The following is a 24,939-nucleotide window of genomic DNA, read 5'->3' as shown; positions in this document are numbered from 1 at the left end:
TACACTCATACTTCGGGTTAAGTACGCTTCAGGTTGAGTACTCCACGGACCCATCTGGAACAGATTAATCCACTTTCCATTACTTTCAATGGGAAAGTTCACTTCAGGTTAAGTACGCTTCAGGTTAAGTACAGGTTCACTTCAGGTTAAGTACGCTTCAGGTTAAGTACAGACTTCTGGAACCAATTGTGGTTGTAAACCGAGGTACCACTGTACAAATACACCATATTTTTCCCCCATTTTTTTTTAAAGTTTAAAATGGGGGGGGGGTCGTCTTATATACAGAATGTTGCATTTATTTATTTTTTTAATTTTGGGCTCAAAAATAGGGGTCGCCTTATACATGGGGGTGTCTTATACACTGAAAAATATGGTAAATGCCGCATGTATTTCCAAGGGCATGTACACACACACTGGGTGATGTGCATTCAAGTGCTGGATGCAAGGCACCTTTTTGGGGTTCTGTATATCTTCATCCCCCCCCCCCCGTCACCAACTATTTGTTGATCTGAAGTGAATTCTGCTGGAAGGGTTACATAATCTATCCCTGGGATATCTCAGTCGGCAGAGCATAAGACTCTTAATCTCAAGGTTGTGGGTTTGAGCCCCACGTGGGTCAAAAAGATTCCTGAGCCAAGAATAAACCACTGAGCCTCTTGGGCTTTCCGATCGGAAGGTCGGCGGTTTGAATCCCCGCAACGGAGTGAGCTTCCATTGCTCAGTCCCAGCTCCTGCCAACCTAGCAGTTTGAAAGCACACCAGTGCAGGTAGATAAATAGCTACCATTGTGGTGGGAAGGTAAACCGTGTTTCCGTGTGCTCTGGTTTCTGTCACGGTGTTCAGTTGTGCCAGAAACAGTTTAGTCATGCTGGCCACATGACCTGGAAAGCTGTCTATGGACAAACACTGGCTCCCTCGGCCTGAAAGTGAGAGGAGCGCCACGACCCCACAGTCACCTTTGACTGGTCTTAACTGTCCAGGGGTCCCTTACCTTTACCTTTACTTCCCAAGTGCTTGCTAGCTACCTGTATACGCAGAGGGGCCTCTTTCAGGTCACCTCTTTTGGGTCCAGGCCTACCGCCATTGCAGGGCTAACCATGCTTAACTTGTCTATGAATGAAATGCACATAATATGAAGCAGTTCAGCAACTTAGCCTCCTCTGTAGTCCAAGAGATACCCTCTGTTTATCAGTATATCGACACACCAATTCACAGAACAACTTGCCACAGGTGGATGGACCCTTCATTGGTTACGATTGTCGCCATCTTGTGTTGGGGGTACTCAGATTCTCCAAGTCCATAAGGACAAATTAGAAGCAGACTTTTTGAGGTAGATTCTCATGAAGATGTTCTTGCCAGCCAACTCGAAGTGTTTCCCCCTCAGTTTAGTTTATTGAAGAGGGATCCATATTATCAACAGCTCTTACTTTTGTTTGCTGCGGAAAAAGCTTTTGCTGCCCGTTGTTTCCAAACAATGCCTTTATCTTCTTTGGAGGGAAAGAATGAAGGATTCTCTAATATACAGCAGATACATGTTTGTGGTACTGGGGAAGTGAAAGATACAGTAGAAGATACCTTTTGCAATGTCCCTTGTATAGAGATCTCAGAGCTTGCCTTTTGGGATAGTTTTTGAGACCTACAGAAGGTTGGAGCCTGACTGATACTACTTGTGATCTACTGGCAGACCATGATAATGATAATAATAATTTTATTCTTTGTACCTCACTCATCTGACTGGGTTGCCCCAGCCACTCTGGGCAGCCTCCAACAAATTAAAACACAGTAAGACATCAAATGTTAAAAACTTCCCTATACTTGATGCTTTTGAATGATGGTGCTGGAGGAGACTATTGAGAGTCCCATGGACTGCAAGAAGATCAAACCTATCCATTCTGAAGGAAATCAGCCCCGAGTGCTCACTGGAAGGACAGATCCTGAAGCTGAGGCTCCAATACTTTGACCACCTCATGAGAAGAGAAGACTCCCTGGAAAAGACCCTGATGTTGGGAAAGATTGAGGGCACTAGGAGAAGGGGACGACAGAGGACGAGATGGTTGGACAGTGTTCTCGAAGCTATGAACATGAGTTTGACCAAACTGCGGGAGGCAGTGGAAGACAGGAGTGCCTGGCGTGCTCTGGTCCATGGGGTCACAAAGAGTCAGACACAACTAAACAACAACATATAGGTCTGCCCTCACATATCTTCTAAAAGTCAGATAGTTGTTTATTTCCCTGACATCTGATGGGAGAGCATTCCACAGGGCGGGCGCCACTACCGAGAAGGCCCTCTGCCTGGTTCCCTGTAACCTCAGTTCTCACAGTGAAGGAACTGCCAGAAGGCCCTCAGAGCTGGACCTCAGTGTCCGGCCTGAACGATGGGGGTGGAGATGCTCCTTCAGGTTACAATACAAACAAAGTGGCCAGATTTGCAATAGCAGCTCAAGAAAATCGCCACAATTTTCTAAACATGTACGCCGTGGATTGCAAAGAAGACCATTCACAATAGTATTTTGTTCTAAATGTATGGTGCGTGTTCAGCCTATATAAACAGAATACTCTGAGGCAATTCTAACTAGACCTCCCCAAAATTAAAAAAAACACTCATCCATCATTCATGCTTATCTCCATTCATGCTGCAAAAACCTGGGTGAATGTAGCAATCTTAACTTCTAGACTTTAAAATGAAGGGCTACCTAAGAACTTAAGCAAAGAGGTTTTTATCTCACCGTCTGAGACTACAAGCGATACGTGGGGAAAGAATTTGGGGGCATCTCAGGATTGCAGGCAAATCCTAGACTGCAGGCGCCACAATGGGAAGCTGTATATATTTGTGAGGTAAAGCTTGGTCACCACAAAATAAGGCTGAAATTATTTTCTGGGGGGGGGGGAGAATCAGACTAGTGCACAAGTGAGACGGGGTCTACTAGAACCTCAAGATCTACCTCAATTGGAGCTCAGGAGGAAAGACACATCCCTAGAGTTTTAACTGGTGGTTATTTTATTATTTAGACAACTTAAGATGTGTTTGATTAAGTGCTCTGTGCATTTTTCTAAATAAATAAATAAATAAGGTGCTTTTGAACACGTGGCTCAAACACGTGGCTCAAATCTGTTAACAGGATCTGAAAAATGCACTCCTCACTTTTTGCTCCTCCTCACAAACATTCTTCATTTCAGTAGCCTAGTTTTCAGGGTCACTGGAGTGAAACAACTTGCATATTATACCACAAATTGCCCAGGGATCTAACAGTAGATCCCAACCAACCGCCTGCCCACACCTGGACTGGCATACTTGCTGAAAGTTGCAACGAATGTCCACTTTGATGCAGAAATGGCTTTTTGTCATCGTTGATTGTTATTGGAAAAGTAGCCTGAAAAGTAGCCACCCCTTGACAGTGCAATGGGTTGTGGTCAATGTTGGCCATACAGAGGCCCTGTTGGTGGTGGCTCCACTGGGGGTTGCCTGGCTGGCTGTGAGCTGTGAAAGGGTCTTCTTGGTGGTATCCCCCACATTTGTGGAATGCCCTCCCTAGTGAGTTGCCTCAGTCTCCCAGCATGGGACCAGCCAGGCATTTGATGGCTGAAAGTTCTATGCATGGAAACCCTGAAATTATTAGCTTGAGAGCAAGTCATTAATTTTAGTTTTAAACTGGTTTTTTTTAGTGGTTTTAATTGCATTCGTATTGATATGGTTTCCACCCTGGGCTCCTTTGCAGGAAAGTGTGAAGTATAAAGCAATTACATACGAATACTAATAATACTCTCGTGGTATAGATATTAATGGGCATGAATAACTTAGGTCATCTAATTTCAGTGAGTCTACTCTGAGTAACACTTAGTTGAATACAACCCATAATCTCCATATTTTGGGGCGAGTACCTCCTTTTCTTTCTAAATTAGTTTTTCGAACGTTTAACCATGTCAGCAAGGCAATCTGTCTCTCTTTCTTATCAGTACAACAACAATGAAAAAACCCCAACATGTTTGAAACTAATCTTGTAATTTTCCTTTGCTGCATCAGCCTTAACTGCTGTTCATGTTAACCGCCACTGTCATAATCTTCTCGCCCAGTCTCATCCGGCTCAAGACTTTGTCTCAGCACAAGACACGTTGTCGCAAGGACCCTTAAAAAGCTGGTTCATGCCCATAAATAGATGAACAAGGAACCTGAAGGCATCCCAAAGGCATTGGGTTGTTGGCCACTGTGAGAACCATAGCTGCCAAGTCTCCCGTATTCCCCGGGAAACCCCCGTTTTTCCAGCTGTTCCCAGCCGAAAAAACAATTCCCCCCCCCCCCGGTTTATTCTGGCGCGATGGCCATTTTGGAACTGGGCGGAGCATGCTCAGAAAGCGACTTTTGATGCTGCTCTGCCCAGTTCCAAAATGGCTGCAGCGTGACTTCTGGTGCGGCGGCCATTTTGGAACTGGGCACAGCAGCATCAAAAGTCACTTCTGAGCATGCTCCGCCCAGTTCCAAAATGGCGGCAGTGCTACTTGCGGTCTGCTACTTCCGGTCCGGTCCCTTATTTCTCAGGCTGGAACTTGGCAGGTATGGTGAGAACAGGATACTGTACTAGATGAGAGAGACCTCTGGTCTGATCCAGTAGGGCTCTTCTGGTGTTCTTGTGCACTAACTAAGAACATAATGTTAAGTCAGACTATGGCTTTGTGTGAATGAACACAGGGTGTGTTGCAAGCGTTGGAATACAACTCAGCTTGTACTGGAGGCTGCTGAGTCCGCATGGGGAGAAAGCAGATAGAGAGACGAACCTCCAAGCTTCCTAGGCTGTCCTTTCACCCATGTCCTTCAACACTTTGAAGCTATTTATTACTTCTTTTATACATTTTAGCTAACGTCACTGGCATAATATCCTATCTATACATCATTTTCATCATATTTTCTTTCAAAGCATTGCAGGCTGTAATTCCCCCCCTTCTTTCCACAGTTTCCCCCAATCTTTTAACTGTATATTATACCCAAAATCTTTGGCCCAATGAATCATAACCGACTTCACCTCTTCGCCCTTCAAATGCCATTCCAACAGCAATTTATACATTTTCGACAATATTTTACAATTACTGTTTAATATTTCACTTTCATATTTTGATTTATTATGATCAAATCCATTTTCTTTCAAATTTCCCTGATACATTTCATTGATCTGGCGATAGTGCAACCAGGAATATTTATTTGACTTCTATTAGTTTGTGACTTCTTGCACATATTATATGGCTTTTGTTTATGAATCAAGAAACAATTGATAGCGTTTCATAAATATCGCCAATACATTATTAGCATTTTGCATTTTGTCGATCAGATTGTTTCATGTTGTAACACATGGGATTTTCTTTGTCTGTAATAAGGGCAGCCTCACAACGGGGGTTGAAAAACCCCATGCTCCATTGAGCTGGACATGACAACTTCTAGGATATTGTTTCTTCTGCTAACCTGAGTGTTGTCCCAAAAACTTATCTCTTCTGCAATTATTTTATAGTTTGCATACATCTTTCACTACCATTACCGGACTAAGTTATGTGGCTTGGGACCCTCGTACCTACGGGACCGCCTCTCCTGGTATGCCCCACGGAGGATCTTAAGGTCCACAAACAACAATATTCTGGAGATCCCGAGCCATAAGGTGGCTAGATTGGCCTCAACTAGGACCAGGGCCTTTTCAGTATTGGCCCCAACTTGGTGGAACGCTCTTTCACAGGAGACCAGGGCCCTGCGGGATTTGTCATCTTTCCGCAGGATCTGCAAGACAGAGCTGTTCCGTCTAGCCTTTGGGTTGGATTCAGTCTGACCCCTGTGTTTTCCTCCCTCATGGTTTGGATTTATGGACTACTTAAAATGAGGCTGCATTCTAAATTTTAATATTGTATTTTAATCTGTATTTTAATTGTTTTCTTTTTTTATGTCTTATTGTAATTTTATTGGTGTTAGCCACCCTGAGCCCGGTTTTGACTGGGGAGGGCGGGGTATAAATAAAAATTTATTATTAATTTATTATTATTATTATATCTCGAGTAACTTAGAATTTATCTCAACATTAAAGGGTGAAGAAACATTTTAAGTGCAGAAGGAGAAGTGGTTGAACAAGCCCCCCCCCCTTTGCACTGAAACATAAAAAGGTAAAGGACCCCTGACAGTTAAGTCCAGTCGCGAACAACTCATACATATATTTTATTTTCTGGCTCCCAAGTTTCTAGCATAGAAATAGAAGAAGAACCGTCAACATCATTTTCTCCTTCACTGGAGATTTTTTAACAGAAGTTGGATGGCCGTCTGCCAGAGATTCACTGAAGAGGAGATGGCCCTTGGGTTCACTTCCAATGCTACAATTTTATTATTCTATGACTGCATTTTTCAGCACCTACAGGGAGCTGATGGCAGACCTGATCTTAGCTCCTCCACCACCATCTCCTCTTCATTTCATTTTAATTTTGGACAGGGTTTTAGAAATGCGAATGTTCCCAATCCGTCAAACAGAGACGCATGCTGCTCACTGTTCTTTACTGAGCTTGAAGCGCAACGACCAAATGTCTGTACATGGTTTCCCCCGAGCAGAAGGCTGTGTGGGCAAGTCTTTCGGAACATAAGCAAGGACCAGACAAGTGTCAAGACAGTGGAGGGAAATAAATTGTGGGGAGGGGAAAGAAAAAGAAGCACAAGAGATTCAAAAAAAAATCTGCTTCTCTCTCTCTCTCTCTCTCTCTCTCTCTCTCTCTCTCTCTCTCTCTCTCTGCAAGAAAAGAGCAAATTACCGTATTTTTTTCTGTGTATAAGGCGATGCTTTCTGCTAAAAAAATTAGGCAAAAGTTGGGTCTTGTCTTATTCATGGATAGTGGATGCAGAGGGGAGATGTGTGATTAATGGCAGCAGCAAGCAGGAAATTGGCAGCGGCGATTGGGCGGGTGACTGGCAGCTGTGGCAATGCCTGCTGGTGATTGGCTGCGGCAAGTGGGCAGGCGATTGGCGGCTGCGGCAAGTGGGCGGGTGGGCTGTTGGTGGCAGCGAACGGGCAGACAATTGGCGGCTGCAGCGAGGTGTGTGATCAGCTGTGGCGGGCAGGCAGGTGAGCGATTGGCGGAAGTGACCTTCCCCACCCCCACCCCAAAAGCTAAATAACTTAATTTCTTAATTTTGGGTTTAAAAAAATAGGGGTCGTCTTATACATGCGGGCGTCTTATACATGGAAAAATGCGGTATGTTCACTGGTGATACACACTCCTAAAAGCTTGGGGCACAAACTGGCTGAAGTTCACTACTTCCATCCCCCACTGAAGTCCTGAAATCTTTGACTGGATTGTGTCCTTGGTATCTACAACAATGGGCAATGAAATATACTCAGACTTCTAAGTGGTTTATGAAGTAGAAAGGCCAAATACAAAAGCATTAAAATATAAACATCCATATCGAAAATACCATATTTACTCGAATCTAATGCTTACCTTTTGAGGCGAAATTACGCTGCGAAAATAAAGGTGCGCATTAGATTCCATGGCACATTTACATTTGCCAGCAAATATTTTTTTTTGGTTTCAAGGTTCTGAAAATTGAGGTGTGCATTGGATTCAACGACACGTTTGACTCGAGTAAATATAGCTTACAATAAAACAATCCCATTAAGACAATACGGCAAGTAGAACAAGAGACTCGGGTCAAGGGACCAGTGGAATCCCTCTGTAAACTGGTGTGTCTTCAAATGCTGGTGGAATGCCAATAGAGATGACACCTCGTATTTCAGCAGGGAGGGCTGAAGTTTTCTGGACTACTGGAATATTTCCAGAACACTGGTGTCACTACAAAAAGACCGCTTCCGTATCACACATGTAGGATTGCACTGTAAGGCTGTGCACAATTACTTTGAAATAAGCCTCATACAATCCAATGAAACAGTTGGAGCAGATGGAGGGGAGGGGTGGCACTGCATATAGGGCCACCTGGCCGCCTACCATTAACTGGGACGTCAGGGGGTGGTAGCAAGGTTAGGACAGTTTGGTCACAAAGATTGGCTCTGCTGGTGCAACTGAGCCACCAGGACCTCATTGCCTTCTGCCCCACCATCCAGATATGAAGAAGCAACACCACTGCTGGGAGGAGAGGTCCACAGCAGCACCCTCTCCACCAGCTATTCCTGCTACCCAGGAAACATGCATACAGTGGTACCTCCGGTTGCGGGCAGGATTCGTTCCAGAGCTCCGGTCAGATCCTGAGTTTTTTTGCAACCGGAGGTGCCTGTTCTGTGCATACGCGTGGCACGGTAGAGTGCTTCTGCGCATGTGCAAGGGGGCGAAACCTGGAAAAATACTTCCGGGTTTGCCGCATGCGTATCCCGAAGGATACGTAACCAGAATAGAATAGAATAGAATAGAATAATTTATTGGCCAATACCAAACACACTTGGAATTTTGCTTCGACTACAACCTTATACAAACACTGTTCCACTCACATTACAATAGCACAGCAAAGGGACCCCACCCCTAACTGGCCTCCCCTTCCGCTACACAACTACGAATTTAACAAATTGATGGCACAAGGGGAAAAACTGTTCCTGTGCCTAGCTGTTTTTGTGTATAGAGTCCTGTAGCGACGTCCAGATGGAAGCAAGTCAAACAGATGATGACCGGGATGCAAAGGATCTCGTAAGTAGAGGTATTATGCTTAGATTTTGCTTGGATGGACCACAACTTGGCCTTATATGCACACAATGCTCATTCCCCACACTCAACCAAAACACTTCTTGCTTTGTCAGACCTGAGAGCCACAGAGCAGGCCACTCCATCAACTGGGGCACAGGATCCCCTGACTCCATTTACTTCCACCTGCACAGACCATAAGAAGCACTATATAGTTGCACGGAAATGCAGAACTTTATTAAGTCAGCAAAAACCAGGAAATAAGTCACATGGGTCAAGACAGCATACGACATGCCGCACCGACAACGTTGGGCGTCGTCGCATCGTTGTTGACCATGTGCAATTCAGAACGCAGACCAACTTGGACAAATATTGTGAGTCACCTGATAAACAAACGCCAAAAGCAGAGAGCATTTTTTGGCAGCGACAAAAATAATATTGAATATGGGTAGGCAATATTCACTCAGCTCTAGCAGGAACACAGGGAGACAAACAGATGGGTTAGAGTGCAATTCACTAAAATTTAATGGGACATCTGTCAATCATTTCAATTAACTACAGACTGAACCCACAGATTACAGTCTTAATAGGTACTCTCTGTTCTATGGGAGTTTATTTCGAACAATGGATGTATGGTTAGGTTTGTACCACTATAAGGAATTGGTGGGTGTCTTGTTGTGATTTCTTTTCTCTTCTTTTCTTTTTTTACAAAAAAGCTAAAATCAATTTAAACTGAGTTTCCAATGTACTAAGGATTGCCACAGAGCAATGTAATGTGGTGTCTCGGAAGTCAGTTCAGTTGCACAGAAAAAGCTGCACTCGACCATGGGGTGAAAAAGAAAAGAAATTGTTAATGAACAAAAAAAAAACCAACAACCCAGCCCTGTGGGTTCCAAAGCAAGAAACTGTAGCCGGTGCGCTGAAGGTAAATGTAAAAGCAAGAGAACGAAATGAAAATGACAGGCCTGCCACCATTGGATTATTGCAACTTGATGTGTAATTTTAAGGTCATGATCCTGCGCCTCATTTGGCACTGGGAGTCCTAGGGAAATGCAAGCGGTTTTTGCTTTTGCTTTTTGGTGCAGCTTTATCATGAAACAAGGACCCATGCCTTATTCCCTCCCCCCCCCTTCTTTGGTAGAATTCTTTTTTAAAGTTTCAAAAGTAGTTAGAGGAGTTCAAGAAAGCGCTGCCCTGGAAGACACAGGAAGCTGAGTTCTACCAGACGACACTATAAGCAGTATATAAATACTTCCATAAACAAAATAAATGCGAAATAGAAATTCATTTGATTAATTTGGTTGGGCTTACAGGTGAAACTCGAAAAATTAAGAATATTGTGTGCCTCTCCATTCTTACTCCAGACTCTGGGTCCTTGGTTTCCAAATGAGATGCAAAAGTTGCTCTCATCAGAAAAGAGGACTTGAGAAGCAGACCAGTTCTTTTTTTCTTTAGCCCAGGTAAGACGCTTCTGACGTTGTTTCTTGTTCAGGAGCAGCTTGACAAGAGGAATACGACATTTGAAGCCCATCTCCAGGATCCGTCTGTGTGTGGTGGCTCTTGATGCACTAACTCCAGCCTCAGTCCCCAACACGTTTGAATGGTCTTTTCCTGACAACCCTCTGCAGGCTGCGGTCATCCCTGCTGCTTGTGCACCTTTTTCTTCCACACTTTTCCCTTCCACATAACTTTCCACTAATGTGCATTAATACAGCACTTTGGGAACATCCAACTTCTTTTGCAATAACCTTTTGAGGCTTTCCCTCCTTATGGAGGGTCTCGATGATGGCTTTCTGCACATCTGTCAGGTCAGCAGCCTTTACCATGATTGTGATTCCTGCTGAAGCAGACAGAGAGACCATTTAAAGCAGGCATCCCCAAACTGCGGCCCTCCAGATATTTTGGCCTACAACTCCCATGATCCCTAGCTAACAGGACCAGTGGTCGGGGAAGATGGGAATTGTAGTCCAAAACATCTGGAGGGCCGAAGTTTGGGGATGCCTGATTTAAAGGCTCAGGAACCCTTTGCTGGTGTTATGGATTGAGTAGCTAAACACCATTCTAATTTTCTGAGATTGTGAATTTGGGGTTTTCTTCAGCTGTACGCCATAACAATCACAAATACAACAAATAAAGGCTTGACATATCTCGCTTTGCCTGTCATGCGTCTATCTCCTATATTGCTTTTACCTTTTAAGTTGAATTGCTGAAATAAATGAACTTTTCGGCGATATTCTAATTTTTCGAGTTTCACCTGTACACACACCCTCTGCCAGAGATGGACAGGCAGAGAAGCGCCTCTGAGCATGAACAGATTGCCCTTCCTCACCAGCCAACCCCATCTCGTTCTCAAGCTCTCCTCGTAAGAAAAGTGCCTTTCCATTGAAGACTTCTGTTTACAGGCTGTGGGCAAAGACACATGCTGTGACAAGACGACGCACAACTTTTCCAAATTCAAACCAGTCCATGAACACATGTGAAATACGACAAAACACACCCAGCTTGATTTGCTTAGCGGCCTGCCAGGAGTATGAGGCCTACCGAGCAGCGCAGAACTTGGGTGCCTTATGCAAAGGAGGCTCGGCGGTTGCTATGGTAACAGGACAAAGTACTGCCACGCAGGAGACTGGCACTCGTGCTCCTATCTTCCCCTCGAAAATTATCAGGAGTTATTTGTTTGCTTATCTTTATCCTTATTTATTGGGAGAATTTATATATTGCCCTGCGCAGGTCCATAAGCAATAAAATACGGTAAACAGCAAAGGCACCAAAAGTGCCTTTAAATACAACACAGTCGGATCACGAACGCACAATAAAACTATCCGTGTTTAAGAAGTACGTGAAAAATAATTCCAAAGTCTGGGAGGCTAAGAAGGGCTTTTGCCTAGAGGATATCCCATTGCAAGTCCGGCTTGCGGGTTCCTCATATGTATCCAGTTGGTCACTGTGAGAACAGGGTGCCAGACGACTTGGGCCTTTCACCTGATCCAGCCAGGCTCAGCAGCTGAAAAGCACCTTACTTTGCCCCCCACTTGCTTTATCTCTAAAGGTAAAGGGACCCCTGACCATTAGGTCCAGTCGTGACCGACTCTGGGGTTGCGGCGCTCATCTCGCTTTATTGGCCAAGGGAGCCGGCGTATAGCTTCCAGGTCATGTGGCCAGCATGACTAAGCTGCTTCTGGCGAACTAGAGCAGCACATGGAAACGCCGTTTACCTTCCCGCTGTAGCGGTACCTAATTTATCTACTTGCACTTTGACGTGCTTTCGAACTGCTAGGTTGGCAGGAGCAGGGACCGAGCAACGGGAGCTCACCCCATCATGGGGATTCGAACCACCGGCCTTCTGATCGGCCAGCCCTAGGCTCAGTGGTTTAACCCACAGCACCACCCGTGTCCCTTTTCTCTTTATATCTAGCCTTCCTCTAATCCAGGAGAGGCTCGTTGGAGAGGATCTCAGCAATGAGCGTGCCAGCTTGGTCCCCTCCCGCTTCCATTGCCATTGCCCTCCATGAGCTGAAGGCCACCTGTCGGAAGCACGGATCCTTCAGGACTTGTAGATGTTCTCTGTGCAATGGAGAACTCTAGAAAAGAGTTCTGCATAGCGCAGGAATCCTCCACAGAAGTGGTGGGGACCAGGGATTCCTGAATTTCGAGAACACCCGAAGCAGGTTTCAGATGACAGGGGCACGAGAGAAGGACCTCCACAGAAGATCTAAATAGCCAAGGTATTTGACGTCGGACGTTCCTCAAGGTACCTGGATCCCTAGCCATGCTAAGGCTTTAAACATCAGAAAAGAGGCTAGAAATCATCCTCACCAAACAGCGTTTGAAGAACCAGACACCATTGATTTGCCACCTGGCTTGTTTTTGTACTTATTCTGACAGCTCCCCTCCCTGCCCCTACATCTCGCACTTCTTTTAAGTCGGTTTCCTTGCATAAATCAATTAACACATGCAAATGAGCATGCATGCCTGAGGGGTGTGTGCTTCTCTCTCTCTCCCCCCCCCCCTCCCGGACCTGCTGTCCATTTCCTCTAGGAAGGGTGGCAACTTATATCCACAAGGCAGCGTGGTATGCCCAGAATGGGACCTATGATTCTTGAATACCAGGCGAAGTTTGGAAAAAAACAAACTGTGCCGGCTCTCAGTAGAAAGGAGCTAAAGGTGAGACAGATAACACATGATTAGACAAAATTGGCAGTATCGCTTATTTTCCGATTCCTCCACTCTAGGCATCATTCGGTGCCAGTTTCCTGTAGGGCTTAAGCTGGGAATAAGGAACATAAGGTAAGATAGCGAATGCAAACCCTCTTCAGAAATTCAACACCACAATAAAAGTTGGAATTGTTGGTGGGGGAAAACACTGGCAGCCATGCATTAAAAAAAAGAAAAAGATTTATATACTGCCCTTCATAATAAGATCTCAGGGCAGTTCACAGAATCCATAGCCTTCCACGTATTGGGGCCTTAGAATCATAGAGTTGGAAGAGACCAAAGGGCCATCCAGTCCAACCCCCTGCCAAGCAGGAAACACCATCAAAGCATTCCTGACATATGGCTGTCAAGCCTCTGCTTAAAGACCTCCAAAGAAGGAGACTCTACCACACTTCTTGGCAGCAAATTCCACTGTCAAACAGCTCTTACTGTCAGGAAGTTCTTCCTAATGTTTAGGTGGAATCTTCTTTCTTGTACTTTGAATCCATTGCTCCGTGTCCGCTTCTCTGGAGCAGCAGAAAACAATCTTTCTCCCTCCTCCATATGACATCCTTTCATATATTTGAACATGGCTATCATATCACCCCTTAACCTTCTCTTCTCCAGGCTAAACATACCCAGCTCCCTAAGCCGTTCCTCATAAGGCATCGTTTCCAGGCCTTTGACCATTTTGGTTGCCCTCTTCTGGACACGTTCCAGCTTGTCAGTATCCTTCTTGAACTGTGGTGCCTTGTTCAATTTCAAGATGAGCAGTGAGCACACACAGCCCTGAAAGAAGTCCTGTGGTTGGCGTCTTGGTATTAGAGATTGCATCTAACCAACTATCTGTCCTAGCTGAAAAGGAGATGGGTCCATGAGCTCAATGAGAGCCAGTGTGGTGTAGTGGTTAAGAGCGGTAGATTCGTAATCTGGGGAACCGGGTTCGTGTCTCCGCTCCTCCACATGCAGCTGCTGGGTGACCTTGGGCTAGTCACACTTCTCTGAAGTCTCTCAGCTCCACCCACCTCACAGAGTGTTTGTTGTGGGGGAGGAAGGGAAAGGAGAATGTTAGCCGCTTTGAGACTCCTTCGCATAGTGATAAAGGGGGATATCAAATCCAAACTCCTCCTCCTCCTCCTCCTCCTCCTCCTCCTCTTCTCAGAGGCAGAGCAAACAAACTCTGAGATCTTCAGCAAAATTCCCAGTTTGCCCAATTAAAATATCTCCATTAGCAGAGCTTAAGAGAGTCATTGCAAGTCCAAGGAGGCCATGCTGAGCTGGAGTGTGTCAAGGACTATATAATCTGCTTCCAGCATGGCCTGACTCATATATTTATGTAAGGCACCGTCATACATTCATGTAAAAAAAAACGAAAAGTGGGCTCATCAGTTGCACATGTTAATTCATTTGAATCTCTTCACGTGTTAAATAGTTTAGCTGCATGGTGGGGATGTGCATGCAAAACGACTGTTGCTTAACAAACCCCACAGGCAGCGCCCTCTGTACCCATAATATTGACTCCAAAATCCGCCGTCTAGGCTCTGTTTTGCTTTTGGAAATGTGTGTTGGGGGCAGGAATCGGTTCTGAAAAGGCTGTGCTGTGTGACACTTTCCCCCTTTCTTTCCACCAAGCACTGAATGTCTTGTTCGCCAGGCTCGGGGACATAAAATGCTGCCTTTGTCCAGGTTACGTGTAGGCAGGCAACACACACAAGTTTCCTTCCTCCCTTCCTCCACCTCCGCTTCCCGCAAGGCACTTCAGTTGAGAAAGCTGTTCTTTCAATCCCTGGCTGCTGTCAAACAACTATCACTCAATGGTGGCAAATTAAGGGATGGCTTTGTAGTGCAGGTAAATAGGGACTTAAGAGTAGGGCCCTCCACACCCCAGGTGTGGCAGCCACTAAGTTGCAAGGCTGGAGACAGAAATCAACAAGTCGATAAGAGCCCATGCATTGCATAAAGGAGGCCCCAGATTTTATCCCCAACTTCTTCAGGTCAGGCTGGGGGAGACTCTGGTTAGACAATACTGAGCTAGATCCACCAGTGGTCTAAATCAGTGGCTGCGTTCAGACATAATACTGAGTCGTGGCATGTGGTTTGTTTAAACCAGGGGCAGCCAATGTGCTACCTTCCAGATTATATATATATTTTTATTTATTTAGGAATTTATTTGCTGCTTGAATTTTAAGGGAGGGGAGGATCCCTAAGTGGCCTACAAACAACATATCTTAACACGTCATAAATAAAGACCAAGTACAACAAAATCCCACATTGTAAAACACTTTACGAATTAGGGCATCTTCTTAAGAGTCAGAACAAACACTGTGGATGGAAAACAGCTACAAAGATACAATGAAAATCCCAAGTTTTGAAACATCATTACCAGCTAGACCAGGCATTCCCAAACTTCAGCCCTCCAGATGTTTTGGACTACAATTCCCATCTTCCGCGACCACAGGTCCTGTTAGCTAGGGATCATGGGAGTTGTAGGCCAAAACATCTGGAGGGCCGCAGTTTGGGGATGCCTGAGCTAGACAAAATATCCTCTTGCTAAACATTGAAAAAAAGGGTTACTGATGAAAATCAACAAAACAGAAACCTTTTGTGGGGTTCCAACTCCAGCCATCCCTGACCATAAGGGATAGCTCAGTTGATAGAGCATGAGACTCTTAATCTTAGGCTTGTAGGTTTCATGTGGGGTGAAAGATTCCAGGGGGCTGGACTCAATGACCCTCATGGTCTCTTCCAGCTATGATTCTATGATTCATTGGCCATGCTGATGAGACCTGGAGTCCAGCAACATATGGAGAGTTGCACATTGACTAACACTGGTTTAAACCAGGGTTCAAAATTCGCCAGGGCACAAGGCGCACTTCACACCAAGTGAAAATGCCCAGGCGCCAGGATGGTATCTGACGTCACCATCTGGAGGTGCATGCCTGGGGATCCTTGGATCTTGACTGTTTTCACACACCAGCAACACATCCTGTATAATTCTATCCGTTATATTTTAGCTGCACAATCAGAATGAAATTCAGGAACCAAAAGTATTGAAGTTGTATTGACTTTTGAGCCGTCTGGCTGAAAAATGGCAACTAGGCATTCCATTTTGGCGACTGTAACCCTGGTTTAAGGAGCCATTCGGCACCTAGTTTATATATCTGAATTCCTAACAATGGTTTAAACCAGGCATCCCCAAACTTCGGCCCTCCAGATGTTTTGGACTACAATTCCCATCTTCCCCAACCACTAGTCCTGTTAGCTAGGGATCATGGGAGTTGTAGGCCAAAACATCTGGAGGGCCGCAGTTTGTGGATGCCTGGTTTAAACCATGATGTCGCATGATTGAGCTCTCGAGTGCTCCCATTTCACTTTTCCCTTAACCCATCCAGGAGTAAGTTCTGACTTAGCATGGCACCCAAACCAACATTCATGGTTTGTTTCTCTCCAAACAGCAATGTGAAGCCAAGGCTTGTTCTTGGCTTCCCACTGGTTGTGGCTTTCTGAGAGAAGCAAAGCACAAATGCTGGTTCAGACATCAGACACCCGGTGGTTTGTTTGTTTCCAGCTGGAGGAAGGGAGACGTGCAAAGAGGAGCCCTTGAACTCATGCACCAACATGCAACTCTTGCACATTGTGGTTTAAGCAAACCACCCACCTTGGCTCTGCATTACATGGAAACACAATCAGTGTAAGGTGTCTTCCTACGTCCTCACAGTGGTTGTGTGATGCCAACCGCAATTCTCTCATCTCAAGAACAGTGGCATCAACAATCTTTTTTTGTTCACAAAGTTGTGCATGTTTTGGTGCTGTTACTAAACTCCGCAAAACAACTGCCGGAGATAACAGTGGGACAAAAAGACGTGTGTGTGCTCATCACAGCCAGCAACAGCTCAATTACACTCCCTGAATGGCACGAAAATAACAATTCCTAAAACCACTCCAAAAAATAGAAAATGAGTTCTCACTCCTCATGTCCAGCAGAATCAAAACTATTGCAATTTAAGGGATTCGGTTTAAATCCTCCACCCACCCAACTCCCCTAAATCTGTGAGCATACAGGGGAAATGCTAGCTTTTTCCCTAACACGAGGAGGTGAAAATGCAAGCAGTTATCTGTGCAAATTAACAGGAACGTTCTTAGGTGCTTTTTCTGCCTGGCAGTCAGTCTCTGGGATTCATAGAATCTTAGAGCTGGAAAGGACCCCCAAGGGTCATCTAGTCCAACCCCCTGCAATGCAGGAATCTTAGCTAAAGCAGATGGCCATCCAACTTCTGCTTAAAAACCTCCAAAGAAGGAGAGTCCACCACCTCTTGTGGGAGTCTGTTCCACTGCTGAACAGCTCTTACTGTCAGAAAGTTTTTCAAAATGTTTAGGTTGGAACAGGGGTAGGCAACCTAGGGCCCGTGGGCTGGATGTGGCCCAATCACCACCTCAATCCGGCCCACGGATGGTCCGTGAATCAGCATGTTTTTACATGAGTAGAATGTGTGCTTTTATTAAAAATGCATCTCTGGGTTATTTGTGGAGCCTGCCTGGTGTTTTTACATGAGCAGAATGCGTGCTTTTATTTAAAATGCATCTCTGGGTTGTTTGTGGGACATGCCGGTAGGAATTCGTTCAACCCCCCCCCCCCAAAAAATATAGTCCGGCCCGCCACATGGTCTGAGGGACGGTGGACCGGCCCACGGCTGAAAAAGGTTGCTGACCCCTGGGTTGGAATCTCCTTTCTTGCAACTTGAAGCCATTGGTTCGGGTCCTACCCTCCAGAGCAGGAGAAAACAAGCATGCTCTCTCTTCCATGTGAAGATATTCGGAGGTGGCTATCATATCTCCTCCCAGTCTCCTCTTTTCCAGGCTAAACATACCAAGCTTCTTCAAGCGCTCCTTGTAAGGCTTAGTTTCCAGACCATTGATCACCTTGGTTGCCTTCCTCTGCACATCTTCCAGCTTGTCAACATCTTTCTTAAATTGCGGTGCCCAGAATTGGACACAGTATTCCAGGTGTGGCACTATTGATCTGGACACTATACATCTGTTGATGCAGCCTAGAATAGCATTAGCTCTTTTTTATTTATTTTTTGCTGCTGCATCACACTGTTGACTCATGTTCAGCTTGTGGTCCACCAAGACCCCTAGATCCTTTTCACCTGTACTGCTAGTAAGCCAGGTGTCCCCCATCCTGTATTTGTGCATCTGGTTCTTCCTGTCTAAGCACAGAACCTTACATTTGTCCCTACTGAAATTCATTTTGTTAGCTTGCGCTCAGTTCTCCAAACTGTTAAGGTCATTTTGAATTCTGATTCTGTCTTCTGCGGCATTCGCTACCCCTCCCAGTTCAGTGTCATCTGCAAATTTGATTAGCACCCCCTCAATTCCTTCATCCAAGTCATTTATAAAGATGTTGAACAATGACAGGCCCAGGAAAGAACCCTGTGTCACCCCACTTGCCACTTTTTTCCAGGATGACGAGGAACCATTAATGAGTACTCTTCGGGTTCGGCCAGTCAACCAGCTACAAATCCACCTAACAGTTACCTCGTTCAACCCACATCTTACCAGCTTCCTCGCGAGAATATCACGGGGGACTTTGTCAAAACAGGGAGAAAGTTCAAACCTTAAACCAGAAATGAACATTGCTGCCAGTTTTACAGGGCATAGTGGATTCATTATTTCTATAAATGTAATTGTAGGTGTGAAATTTGCCAACCTGATGGGAAAATGTCAGAAGGCGGGGGTGAGGCTTGCTTTTTTTTTCACACCACCAGGTTAACTGCAAGGGAGAAAGGGAGCACTTGCTGGGCTGACTAAATTTGGAGCCTTTGAAGTTTCTGAAGGATTAGGAAAAGGTGGAACAAATGAACGCTAAACATAGATGCCGTGGTAATTTGCCAGGTTCCATTTGTGACATAGTTGTGGTGGTGCCCCTGGTGCAGTAAAAAAATTCCCCCAACCTTCCTTGCACCCAGTTATATCCAGTTACAAGTAGGTAGCCGTGTTGGTCTGGTGTAGCCGGGGCGGGGGGGGGGGATTCCTTCCAGTAGCACCTTAGAGACCAACTAAATTTGTCATTGGTATGAGCTTTTGTGTGCATGCACACGTCTTCAGATACACTGAAACAGAAGTCACCCCAGTCCAACGAAGTTGATGTTGAAGAATCATTGCTTCAACACTGGTGATCTTTGCTTCTTCCAGTACACTGATATTAGTTTGCCTATCTTCCCAAGTGATGTGTAAAAATTTTCGGAGACACCATTGATGGAACCTTTCGAGGAGTTGGAGATGGCGTTTATAAGTGGTCCATGTTTCACAAGCATATAGTAAGGTTGGTAGTACAATAGCTTTGTAAACAAGCAGGGACAATTTAGTGCCACTGCCACAAATGAGGAGCCCCCCCCCCCAGTTCACAATGGGGTCGGCAGTGCTGCTTTTACCACCTGTGGCAAGATTTATAGCTCTGCTCCTGGCCAAGTACCCCTGCAAACTCAGAGGTTGTTCAGAAAAGCAGAAATATCAGAGACACGGCGTGGAATTTCCAAAGACATGAACTGAGAACACAGAGCGAGCCAAAGCAAGAAACCTGAGAGAAGTAAAAGCTTCGGGTTTCTCACATTCCTAGCATTCAAAGTGGTCCATCTTTTAAACACTGCTGTCATTCATCAAGGATGTTTGGGCAGCATACTTTCTTGATGCAACAACAGAGACTTTTCCCCCCCAGAGCAACCACCATTATGGCCAAACACTTTGCTTCATATTCTCTCCCATCCCCACCACCCACCCAAAAAATAACTCCTTGTACATCATTTCTTGCTGGCAGTACATTCTAACAAATACAATGCATGTAATCCTCCTCATTTTGTGGAATGGTGGTAGAGAACATACTTGCCATGCACTTGGGAAAGACGAGCTCTGAAATCCTAGAGAATGGCTGCCAGCCAGAGTGGACACTACTGGCCTGGATCAGGCATAGGCAAACTCGGCCCTCCGGATGTTTTGGGACTACAACTCCCACCATCCCTAGCTAACAGGACCAGTGGTCAGGGATGGTGGGAATTGTAGCCTCAAAACATCTGGAGGGCCGAGTTTCCCTATGCCTGGCCTAGATGGACCAAATGCTCTGGCTTGGTGTAAGGGAGTTTTATGTGCTTTCATTTGTTCTTTCAGATATTATGTGCTCAAGGTACCCAACCACTTACAGGAAGGAGCACAATGCCTTTTCCAAGGAGCCATAATACAATGCACAGGAATCTGCGCCCACTCTTTTTCTGCTTTCACAAGGCTAAGGAAGAGGCGGGTGTGCAATTTGCAAAGTACCAATGCTAAGCAATGGCTCAAAAAAGATGCGTCTGCAAGGACGCTAAAAAGCAGCATCCCTAACTTTTACATCAGCCTTCGCCAGCCAGGTGTTCTCCAGATATATTTTTTTAGGCTACGCTGTGGCTGTACTGGTTGGGGCTGAAAGATTTATACAGCCTGGAGTTGAAGCCAAATGCCCTACAGGGTTGATGAAGGCTGTTTTACATGCTCCCCCATCACCATCCTGGTGAACAGAGCATTGGCCTTAAACCTGAAAGGCGTGGTACTAGGATCTGCCACATCACACTGTGGACTATTTCACCCACATACATTTTTAGGTGCTCACACTGAAACCAATACATCACACAAATACAGAGAATCAGAATTGGAATTGGGGGGTCCCTTTTGGGTATGTTCAGCTGGCAACCTAGCTTTGCAATTGCAGAATGCGTTCCAATAGTTCTGTAGGCAACTCCTTCGCTTTGAGACTTGGTTCGCCTTCTGGGGGCTCCTGAGCTGGGACACGCAAGACAAGCCGATAACTATAGTTACAACCTCTCAGTTTACAAGTACCTTGCTATGCAAACTATCAATAATGGCAAATAGGAGACATGCTATTCTTTCATTGACGTTCACGCAAGACAGCGGTTGCTCGCTCCTACACTTACAGAAGCCGATTCGCTATTACAGTCATTTTTGTTCCCTTTTGGGTTGTCTGTTGCAAATCTTTACCATTTCTTTCCTTCCGCTTCATGCAACACACAGGATGTTTCATGACTGAGGGCGAAAAGCTGCAGATTGTAGATTAGACTACGATTCCATATACCCATCTTCTTTCCACAAATAAAAGGTTGCACTCAAAAACGGGAGCCGGGAGCCACAAGTGTTTTCATTCTTCCTCTCTCCTTCCCATTTTCAGCAGCCCTGTTTGCTCCTCTGTGCTGCAGGCTGCAATCCTAAACATACTTTTCTGCGGCTAAGCCCTGTTGAGCTGAATTCTATTTGCTTCTGAATAGACATATATTGGACTGCACTGCCAGTTCCCGGCTGGCAATGCCACGTGCCAATGAAATCTTGTTAGCAAACTGACGCTGAAATCTTAACTTTCTCCTAAAACCTTTGACCACTGCTCTACATAAGACACAAACCCTATGAGGAAGGCATCACCCTGGTTTAAGTTCTGGGAAAGTAAGAGCTAGGAGAAGGGAAATTACCAGATCCTCCGATTTAACTCCCCAAAGAAAATCCTCGACCACAAAAATGGTCCTAACTCACAGGTTTAACAGCTACTGTTGTTCTGATTCCATCATGAATGTGTGGTGCTAGTTCTGCTGTTGATACTTAACCTTGATTCTTTACCAATTTCCTTCATATCCTCTCCACTTATTCCCCCCTTCCCCTGCCTGAGTCTTGGCATTCTCGGGCTGCACCTTTTCCTTCTGCTACCGATCTGTGCTTGCCAAACGGTAAGTGTTTGACTTCCCTGGACATAGCTCAGTTGGTTAGAGCAAGCATCCCCAAACTGCGGCCCTCCAGATGTTTTGGCCTACAACTCCCATGATCCCTAGCTAACAGGACCAGTGGTCGGGGAAGATGGGAATTGTAGTCCAAAACATCTGGAGGGCCGAAGTCTGGAGATGCCTGGTTTAGAGCGTGGTGCTGATAACGCCAAGGTTGCAGGTTTGATCCCCATGTGGGACAACTGCATATTCCTGCATTGCGGAGGGTTGGACTAGATGACCCTTGGGGTCCCTTCTAGAATTCTATGACTCAATCCATGTCTATCCTGCTGGTGCTTATGAAATACTGTGTTTTGACACACTTCCCGCCCCGCCCTTCAAACAAGCTTCAATCCAAATTAAGAAAAAGAATGTCCCAACTGCCTTCCTGAGCCTAGGAACAAGTTTTTGGAACCAGAACCGAAGAGGGCTCACTCGTCCTTTTGCACAAAAGTCACACAATCCCACTCCAGTTTGCTCCTCTGAGCACTTCCAGACAAAGGGTGACTATTTAAGGAGCATTCATTCTGATTTGTTTGTGCGGAGGTAAAAGGACCAGTTGCGTCAAAGTTCCCTCTTGCGTGCCAGTGAATGTTCCCATCACTTTCCTTATCGCAAGAAGCCTGATCTGTTCAGGAAAGCAGGTCTGTTGCACAAGACTTCCTGATCAACGGCCATGGTGAGACCTGGATTTGCCAGTATATGGCTGAATCCCACCCAAAAATAGCAACCGGTCCAGAAGCGTTCTTTGTTTCTTTAAAGGGGGAAAAAGGCACCTTCTTTTTCCTGCTGTTGCTGATGTTAATCAGTCGGCAGTCAGAAGCCCTTGCCAATCTACTGCAAAACACCCAGAGATCTGCCAGTACAGCCCAATCTACCTTCCGCCCATCCCTGGAGTAGGGACTACTGGAAGGGGGGGGACGGGACTTGCTTGGGTTTAAAGGCATTTGCTGAGAAAGCTCCTGGCAACCTCCAGGTTAGTTCTCCTGAACCTATGCACAGTTCTCTACACAGTTCCTTCAAATTTCTGCACACTTCCCTTTACATCAGCCCAGCCTCAGCTCTCTCCCTTTTGCTCCCCAGTCACCTGCCCCCGTGCTTGCTCTGAAGCAGAGGTTTGGATGCCCCCCCCCATCCTGAGATTCCTGCATTGCAGGGGGTTGGACTAGATGTCCCTCAGGGGTTCCTTCCAACTCTACAATTCTATGATTCTTCTGCTTTTACCTCATCCTTTCCACCGCCCCACCTCTGTTCCTTCCACCCCTCAAGCTGCCACCCAAAGCATGCTTTCTTGGAATATAGTCCCGGTGAAATCAACAGGAGTAAATATGGCTTAAAACCTACTCTTTTTGCTCCCCACCTCTGCTTTTCCTTCTGCACTGTGACACTTCCACACACCCCTGCTCCAAAGGCCACTGCCAGAGAGGGCCAACAGCGCAGGGTTGTTGTTGCTGCGGCTGTTTTTAAAGGGCCAGACAAACACCTGTCCTGCAGGTAACATTATCAGAGACAGATGGACCAGAATATCCATATCTAGACAAAGGATAGCTCTGATGAGGGCAGGCTACAGCTCTTGCCACTGTGTCCTGCCTATGAGCTTCCCAGGAGCAAATGTCAGGAGACCCCCGACATTTGATCAGGCAGTGGGATCATTCTATCATACCTGCCTTGTAGCGAGTCACATCTAGCTCAGTATCGCCTACACTGACTGGCAGCAGCTCTCCGGGGTCTCAGGCAGGCTTCTCTCCAAGCACCACCTGGTGATGCTGAGGAATGAACCTGGGACCTTCTGCATACCAAGCACCAGGGCTTTTCTTCAGGTGGTACTCACAGGAACTCAGTGCCGGTACCTCTCAGGTGGGCACCATGGCCATTCTAAGAGAACAAGGGTGAGTTCCAGCACCTCTTTTTAGAGACTGCTTTACCCTCCAGCTATGTCTGCATAGCTCAGTTGGTTAGAGCATGGCCAAGGTTGCAGGTTCGATCCCCATATGGGACAACCGCATATTCTTGCACTGCAGTAGGTTGGACTAGATGATCCTCAGGGTCCCTTCCAAACCGGCTTCTTCCTGCCCCGCTCGTCGTGCCTCCAGATCCCTGCCTGCCTCCTGCCTCCCCCTGCCTCGGGTCCCAGCACCCTTTCCCTCCCGGCCCCCCCCCTTGTCCCCGTCCCATGCCCCTCCCCACCGCTTCCCCTTCTTCCTGCGCCCTCGGGAGCCGGGACGGCATCCTTCCTTCCTGCCTGCCTGCCTGCCTGCCTTCGAACCCGGCCACCGCGATCCCCTTTTCCTGGGGCGGGGAGAGACGCGGAAAACCAGCACGTCTCCGCTGCCCTCGCAAGTCCGGCGCAATCCACGCGGCTCTTGCGCTTACCTGTCCGCGGCGCAAAGATCCGAGGCGCTGCCGCCGCAGCAGCTGCTGCTGCTTCTCCTCCGCACGCGCGCAGCCGAGGCGGAAAGAATCGGCGAGGCAGCTTAGGAGGCGCGGAGCGGCGATCCTAGCGCGGGGCGCGCAGCCTTCCGGAGCAGCGAAGCCAGCGGGAGACAACGACTCAGAAGAACGCGCAGCACCGGACCGGGCACCGCGCAAAGCTGTCGCCGCTGCGCCTCGATCGTGGCACGCGAAGCAGCGCGGAGACTTCCAGGAAAGGGGGCGGAGTGGAGAGCTGGGGCGGAGGAGAGACGAGCAAACCCCACCCTCGGGCTTGGGGGGGGAGAGAGCTTTGCGCGGCGGCGGGCCCTCTGGCGAGCGGCAGCCCCACGTCGGGCCGGGGGTTGGGTTCCTTCCTTGGCGATCCCGGCGCGCCCTCTTCCTCTCCACCCGACGCCGTCTCTTGCAGGGCGCTTCGTGGCGAGGGTGGAAGAGGCTGGGGTTGGCGAAGCTCCCCGACGCTGGAGACTGGAAGAAGGCACCCACGACCCTCTCTCTCCGGGTATAAGGCGGTATATAAACTCAATAAATAATTATAATCATTATAATAATACTGCTAGCCCCGACGTCTCGGCTCTGCCTCCGCAGTTGGAGGCAGCAAGAGCCGCTTCACCGTGGAACAGGCTGCCGTGGGCTCTCTCTCCTTCCGTTGAGGTTTCTAAGCAGGGGTTGGGGGGCCATCTGCCATGGACGACCTAGTTCAGGTGCCTGTAGTGCGGGGGTGGACTAAATAACTCTGGGGGTCCCTTCCAACTGTTCATTTCTGTGATCATAGCTGATTCCTAGGGGCTGAGGTCCCTTCGCCCACCCCTACCCCCTCAAGGTTGATTGGCATTGGCATTCAAATGGGGGGGGTGTGTGCCGCGATTATGTGGGGCGG

The 24,939-nt window shown here is 46.8% G+C and overlaps 1 protein-coding gene across 1 annotated transcript in view; it reads right to left on the bottom strand.

The window, feature by feature from the left end:
- Positions 1 to 24,539, bottom strand: part of LBHD2 (LBH domain containing 2) — a 48,840-nt gene extending 24,301 nt beyond the window's left edge. The window contains exon 1 of the mRNA XM_088673486.1: positions 24,003 to 24,539. The gene's annotated coding sequence lies outside the window, so the exon portion shown is untranslated. The remainder of the gene's footprint in view (positions 1 to 24,002) is intronic.
- Between the last annotated feature and the right edge of the window lie 400 nt (positions 24,540 to 24,939).

This window comes from Zootoca vivipara, chromosome 1, assembly GCF_965207765.1.
Source record: "Zootoca vivipara chromosome 1, rZooViv2.hap1.1, whole genome shotgun sequence".
Taxonomy (NCBI): domain Eukaryota; kingdom Metazoa; phylum Chordata; class Lepidosauria; order Squamata; family Lacertidae; genus Zootoca; species Zootoca vivipara.
This window is presented reverse-complemented; position numbering and strand designations above follow the sequence as displayed.